Source organism: Chenopodium album, chromosome 7 (assembly GCF_948465745.1).
Source record: "Chenopodium album chromosome 7, dcCheAlbu1.1, whole genome shotgun sequence".
NCBI lineage: Eukaryota > Viridiplantae > Streptophyta > Magnoliopsida > Caryophyllales > Amaranthaceae > Chenopodium > Chenopodium album.
This window is the reverse complement of record NC_137840.1, coordinates 28193545-28200973: the sequence shown is the minus strand read 5'-3', so window position 1 is coordinate 28200973 and position 7429 is coordinate 28193545. Positions and strand designations below refer to the sequence as shown.

The 7429-nt window shown below is 36.7% G+C and overlaps 1 long non-coding RNA gene across 1 annotated transcript; it reads right to left on the bottom strand.

Annotated features, from left to right (window-relative positions):
* Window positions 1-6355: 6355 nt before the first annotated feature.
* On the bottom strand, window positions 6356-7137 carry LOC145641008 (uncharacterized). The gene is made up of 3 exons (XR_014115092.1): window positions 6799-7137; window positions 6515-6697; window positions 6356-6417 (listed from the first exon to the last, which is right to left on the bottom strand). It is a non-coding gene; the product is annotated as an uncharacterized LOC145641008 (long non-coding RNA).
* Between the last annotated feature and the right edge of the window lie 292 nt (window positions 7138-7429).

Genomic DNA, 7429 nt, shown 5'->3' with positions numbered 1-7429 from the left:
ACTAGATTTTTCACACTTTCACCTCGTTCGATAATCAAATAACATGAAAAGGTATTCATCACTTGGTTTGGTTTTTGGGGAGACACATTATGGTGTCTACAGAAGCCCCCACTTTTACCGAGTTTGGAGAAACGTAAGTTTTGAAAACAAAAGTCAAAGTATCGACAGGGACGAAGAATGATTCAGAATGTTCCGCGATCCTAAATCATTCTTGTAACGCCGATACCTGCAAACTAGCATTAGTTCAATGGAAAATAGAGTTTAAGAAACGCGTATCTTGCACCGTCGAGCACACATCTCTTGAGTAACCCGTTTTGTTGCTGCATTTTTGTTTTGATGACCCCCAAAATGCCTCGTGAACATCATCGTTGAAGACCGCTGCTTGAAGCTATCCTCGATTGTTTGTGACAATCCTCCACATCCTAGGGAACATCATTGAAGGTGACTTCTTGTAGCCATATTTAGTTTTGATGTGACAATCTTCCACATCCTAGGGAACGTCATCGAATGCTTATAGCAATCTCCTATTTTTTTCATGATAACCTTCTTAGGAAAGTGATCGAAGATCACATCTTGTTGATCCTTAGTTTGTTGGTGCTTTGCTGGAATGCTTGTTGTGCTGATGCTTTGGGGGTGATGATAATCCTCTATTCTTTAGGAATAGTTGCCAACACAACTCTTGAATGATGTACGGTAATCCGATTTAAGGAAAGTTGTCAATGCCACGTAACAGTCCCTCCTAGGAAATGTTGCCACGATGAAGCGACAATCCGTATCTCGGAAATTTTGCCAAAATCCAATTTTGGGAAAAGTTACCAATGCTTCGTAACAATCTGTCATAAGAACCTTGCTACAATCAACAATCTACGTCTTGGGACATAACTCTTGAAAGCAATCCACCTTGGAAATTTGCCAATGTTATACGACAATCCATTTAGGAAAATATTGCCACAATTGACAATCCGAGTGTTGGAACATTTGCAAAAAAAATAGTTGACTGGCAATCCGTCTTTAGAAAATTTGCCGAAATGTTAAGATGAATAGAGACCTACGACAATACTTTGGGAAATTTTGCCATAGGAAACTTGGTGCATGAAAACCGAATCTCACAAATATTGCCAAGGATTTGATGACAATCCGAACTTTGGAAAAAATTTCCAAACTGAGGAAGAGCACGACAATCCATGGTTGGAAACATTGCCAGTTTGAGATGGCAATCCAATCTTGGAAAAATTGTCGAAGATTAGATGAATGTATGACAATCAAAACTTGGAAAAACTTTCCAAATAGAGAAGGGGCACGACAATCCACGCTTGGAAACTTTGCCAAAGGGGACAATCCAATCTTAGAAAATTTATCGTTGAAGAATGATGCTCAACGATCCACTCTCGGAAACATTTTAAGTTTGAGGTGACAATGGTGGAAAAATTGTCGTTTGAAGAAGATGTCCTTAAGCCCTGCAAAAGAGATCAAATTTTTTTAAAGGACCTTGACATTTTATTTGCTTAAGGTTGACTCGAGTTACAGTGTTTACTCGACTCGATGTGTAACTCGACGTACTTAAAGTGTACATGACTCGTGTTTGTAGACTTAACTTGATGTGATGACACGACATGACTCAATGTGTGCATGCCTTGTGTGTGCATTGTATTGTGCTCGTGCGACTCGAAAGTGTAGAAAAAGCAAAAAGCAAAATGCAAAAATTTCCCATCAATTTTATGAAGGGTACCGTCTTTCTCCCGAAAAAGAAAGACACGAAAAGGAATCAAAGTGAGTGTTTAAGTGTTTGCGACGCATGTTGAATGAGCTTAGTCAAATGTATGCGCTGATGTTATATCTCATGACGCAAGGATTGTAACATCCTAGGTTATCTCAATTGTTGACTCGACGATGAAAGTATTTAGGAAACTTAGTCACGGAGTCTAAGCACTTCATACTTGTAGAAATATACTTTTAGCCTCCTGTCCCGACAGGAAGTGCAATGACGATAAATAAAACCATCTTCGTGTTAGATCAAAGTAAAGAATGCTTATGGATAACTGGTTAAGCCACAAAACACAAAAGACTAGCCCTGATAAAAGAACAAGGCCAACACAAGGTCCAAATTAACTAAACCCGATCATAATTAGGCTTATGCCCGTGCTTAAAACCCAATAATGACGGATTTAGGAGCGTCTAGGTTAAAATAAAAGCTGCCGCAGAAAATATCGCGCGCATCTCACGAAGTCGCGCTCAGCAGTCGCACGCAACTTATTAAGTTGCGCGCGGCAAGCCGCGCAACTTTCAAAGATGCGCTCGCGTAAGATTCAAAATACTAAAATATTGGAAAATCGAATCTTACCATAGAGCTACGCACAAGACAAATAGTTGCGCGCGTATACCGCACGCGACTGCCGCGCGCAACCTACTCAGTTGCGCGCGACACCTGCTGCGGCAAAATGCTCTAAACCCTAAACCTAATCACTCCCTATAAATAAGACCCTAATCCGAGGCTACAAGACACAGAAAATTAACCTAAACTCTTGCAGAATACTTGTGAACTTGTGCATCTAAACCCTCTTGTCCTAAACACTCACCCTTTTCGATATTTTGTTACTATGATGTAGGTTCCCCAACAAGAAAGAGTCCATAAGTGTTCTAAACGGAGATCTAGCAAAGAGAAGTGGTAAATTCCCGAGCACTTAGTTAAATCACCATTATTTTTATTGTTTAAAAGAACTTTAATTGATTAATTAGTGTTGTTTGATCGCCTTAAAATAATAAATTTATTGATTTCACATAGTATTCTTTCGTTAATCAAGATTAGAATTGAATAAAATAATTTTTGGTTGATCACCTAAGTCAAGGCGAATATTGTTTATTTTATTGTTCTTTTCACGAATTTGATTAAATAAGAATAACGACCTTACGATGTAATTCCTATGTGAATTAATGTGTGTAAATAAAATCAATTAACATAGTTTTTAGGTATCACGTTGCATATATTGTTTGGCAATGAAACTGTGCAAAGGAAGAGCTAGTAGAGGCCGCACCAGGGCTAGGATCGCGATTCCCCTCTGAAGGAAACGTTATCTTAGTATCCTCGCTCCCGAACTCATTTCTGGTTTTCTAGACCAATTTGGGCATGGGTAAACTTATGATTCATGCTAAATATCCCTTGAACTCTACTTGGGAGAAAGGCATAAACGAGGTTTATGGGTTTTTCCTAAAACTCATTGGCGACTCTTACTTGTTTCTTACAAAAAAGCGTATATGATAGAATCATCTCTAACTCAAAGGTCTCCCAAATAGTCATGATTTCAAATCCTAATACACCCTAACAAGTGTAAAGTCCTAGGCTTTAAGGGGCAATGGGCATCTATGGAGAAGGATCCCCTACGATGATAACACCCTCCTTACAGTGGGGACTCCACTGGGGACTTAAAGGTTACATGATTAGTTCGTAGTTATGGTCCAAGGTATCCAACACCAGGTAATCTATGGGTTGTAACGAGAGCTTACTTGGATAATCTCTAGTTAGAGAGCGAGACTTGAATGCATAATATCTTCCTTTTGCACAAAACTAAAAGTCAAACAGGTAACATTGCATCATGCATAAGTATAGCACACTTAAACCATGGGGATTGGCTCATTGACTAGGGGTTGCCAACACCAGGCTTCTATCCCGAAATCAATAACAATCATCCCACCCATATCACCAACAAAACGTTTGGAGAGCGATGTCATGAGTCAACTCGTTGTGTGACTGATTTGTGCGTCATTTCTTAAGATATGGTACCTTGGACACCCAAGCCTTTTCGACATTAGAATGGCAATATGTGGATTATAACTTCTGGCATGCTTATGTGATTACATGACTATATGCAACGTGATAGGATAGATAATTTAGAGTCATATTCAACGGGTAACATAAAAAATAAAAAAATAAAAAAAATAAAATAAAAAGAACGATGTAAAAAAAAGAAGGGAAAATTAAAAAAAAAAAAAACGCTCGAACAAAAAAAGAAGTCATACGAGCAGGTGGCGCGCGCAACTCACAGACTTGCGCGCCAATACCCATCGCAAGAAAATTGGTTGCGCGCGACATCCGCGCACAACTCAAAGTTGATTCGTTAAAACGATATCTTTATTCTAGTATTGTTGGGGGCAATGTTATCCGTTCGAATATATCTTGCGTCATTTTTTTTTTTCTTTTCCTTCTTCCCCTTCTAAGCACTAGTAGAAAAAACGCATTAGGCAGTGGTTCAAACCCGGTCTAAGGCACCGGTTTGAACCGCTGCCTATTTGAGGGGTGCCAAAAACCCCATATTTGGCACCGGTTCAAAACCGGTGCCATAGGGATTAATAGGCACCGGTTAACCGGTGCCATAGGGTGGAATAGGCACCGGTTAACCGGTGCCTAATACTGCTCTCCCGCCATTTTTTTTTTGGGTGGTGGATAGTTTAGGCACCGGTTCCTGCCTAACCGGTGCCTTTTGTATATATATATTTTTTTTTCTTTTTTTTTTTTTTCCATCGTGCATTAATATTTTTTACAAAAAACCTGCAATAATAATACCCTGTAATTCCAGCAATTATATTAAATATAATAATTAATAATTTTATTATTAATAATAATATTATTAATTATTATATACAAAAATAATATTAGATACAAGAATTCAATTATATATATATATAGAAATAAATATTCCCAAATGCAATACAAAAAAAAAAAAAGTTGCTTACATATATACAAATAATAGTAAGTACACATATATAATGAATAATAAGTTATATATAGTTCAATTCAAAAGTTAACATAAATAATTTACAATTACAATGCATGCCATTTACATGTTGAAGGTGATGAAAGACGCCAACATGTCACGAACTTCATTAAGCTCCTTGATTGTCAACGGACCATCCTTTTGGACCTTGCAAAACTTGAAATACAAAAACATTATTTTAAAAATAATTAATTAGGCAAAAAATATGTATTTAATCAAATATTACCTATACGACTTCTATATAGCCCATTTTCTACATTACTTATCAAATGAACTATTTCTTTCTCATAACATGTCAATGTTGGGTATTTGTATGTGTGTAAGCCCTAAAATTGTATAGGAGAGCATTTTATTAAGGTTTATGACGGTTTTTACCCAAAATGGCCCGAATATGGCCTATTTGACCTTACTTTGCCCATTTCCTACATTTCTTATTAAATGAACTTTATTTATCTCATAAAATGTCAATATTATCTAGTTATAGGTGTATAAGGAAAGAAATCACATCAAAAGAGCATATTAACACAAAATGGCCCTAATATGGCCCATATGACTTCTATTCAACCCATTTTCTACCTTTCTTGTGAAATAGCCTTTTTGTTTCTCATAACATGTCATTGTTGGATAATATTAGGTGTCTAAGGCTAGAAATCACATCAATATAGCATTTCAAGAAGTTCAACAACGCATTTTACTCAACATGGCCCAAATAGGGCTTATATGACTTCTATGTAGCCCATTTTCTACATTACTTATCAAATGAACTATTTCTTTCTCATAACATGTCAATGTTGGGTATTTGTATGTGTGTAAGCCCTAAAATTGTATAGGAGAGCATTTTATTAAGGTTTATGACGGTTTTTACCCAAAATGGCCCGAATATGGCCTATATGACCTTACTTTGCCCATTTCCTACATTTCTTATTAAATGAACTTTATTTATCTCATAACATGTCAATATTATCTAGTTATAGGTGTATAAGGAAAGAAATCACATCAAAAGAGCATATTAACACAAAATGGCCCTAATATGGCCCATATGACTTCTATTCAACCCATTTTCTACCTTTCTTGTGAAATAGCCTTTTTGTTTCTCATAACATGTCATTGTTGGATAATATTAGGTGTCTAAGGCTAGAAATCACATCAATATAGCATTTCAAGAAATTTTAGGACTTACCTCATCAAGCTGTTGAGTGTCCGTACAATTAGTCACAATGTCAAGCATGAATCTCATCACATACAAAGCACAATCAAGTCCATTCTCTTGTTGTGCGCACTAGCATATGACAAACAAATCACATCAGCGAAACATGCAAAGGAAATGAGCAAATATTTACTACCATAGATTTTCAAGATAATCACAATAATATCATGTAAATTACCAACGGTGTCTTCCATGTTGGACCCTTTGGAGCACGACAATGTAACTTCTTCATAACACTGTAGTATAAAAAATACAATCAAATTTGATTAGTCGTATGATTACTAAATTAGTTATTATTAGCAATAATCATCACTATAGGTTGCTATATATATTTACTTTTGCAATATAGACTTCACGAGCCACTTCTTCGATGATCGAGCTGAATCAAGGTGATAAATTGTGTTAGTGGAATTACAAATCACCATGAGGCTCCAATGCTCCCTACATAAGTTCATAATAGACAAGGTAATTAATATTTAGGAGTCAACATATAATGAGGCCAAATCGATTGAATTTGACATGGTTAAATTAGTCATACTCTCTATAACATGGGGCGAATATGAACTTGTCTCCCGCACGCGTTGATTCCCTTATACTCTGTTCAACATAGTACAACACGTCATGGGGGTTGCCTATGATTTTAGTAGTGGATAACTGCTCGGGGCATAACCACCCAACTTTACACGGAGAATCAGTGTCAGTTAAGTGCTCCTGTAGTGCTCTGCGTGCATGAACATTGATTAATTTATCAGATGTAGGATAATCACCATCAATTTGAATAACTTGAGAAAAGTATGAACTTTATGTAGGCATTGAAGTTACCTCATGAATGTTTGAATGAGGGAAATGTTAAGCTTTGCACCACGTAGAAATTCCTTCACATCTTCTTTGCTGATCCATGCAATTGCATCCTCATCATAGTGGAACATTGCCTTAGGAAGTGCAACTTCCATGGGATCGACCAAATGACAAGCACGGTTGTGAAGAAAGGTCATGTCAGTAGAGAGCGATTGAAGAACAATGTCTTCAACAATTGGAGTAGGTGGCATGGGTGAACCTTTCGAAGAGTGCAACTTCGACGCTTGTTCACTCTTGGACTGTTGTTCACTAAGCTTCTTCTTAGGTTGATCAATTCTTTTAGGCTTCTCCACCCTCTTTCTCTTTGAAGTTTTGCTTCCATTGGAAATCTGAAATAGTTTGGGAAATAATAAGTTTCAACTCACAATCACTTATAATAGGCACTTGGCGATTTTTATGTAATTTGAAATGACAAACACTTATAAATATGTGATTATGAGTTGTTTTGAGATGCAAGGAGTTTATAAGTTGAGAAATGAAGAAAATAGGGAAGTGAGTAGCCATTTCGGCTCAAAATGGCTTTTTTTTATGAATTTGACCCAAAAACATAGAACTTGGCGATTTTTATGTAATTTGAAATGACAAACACTTATAA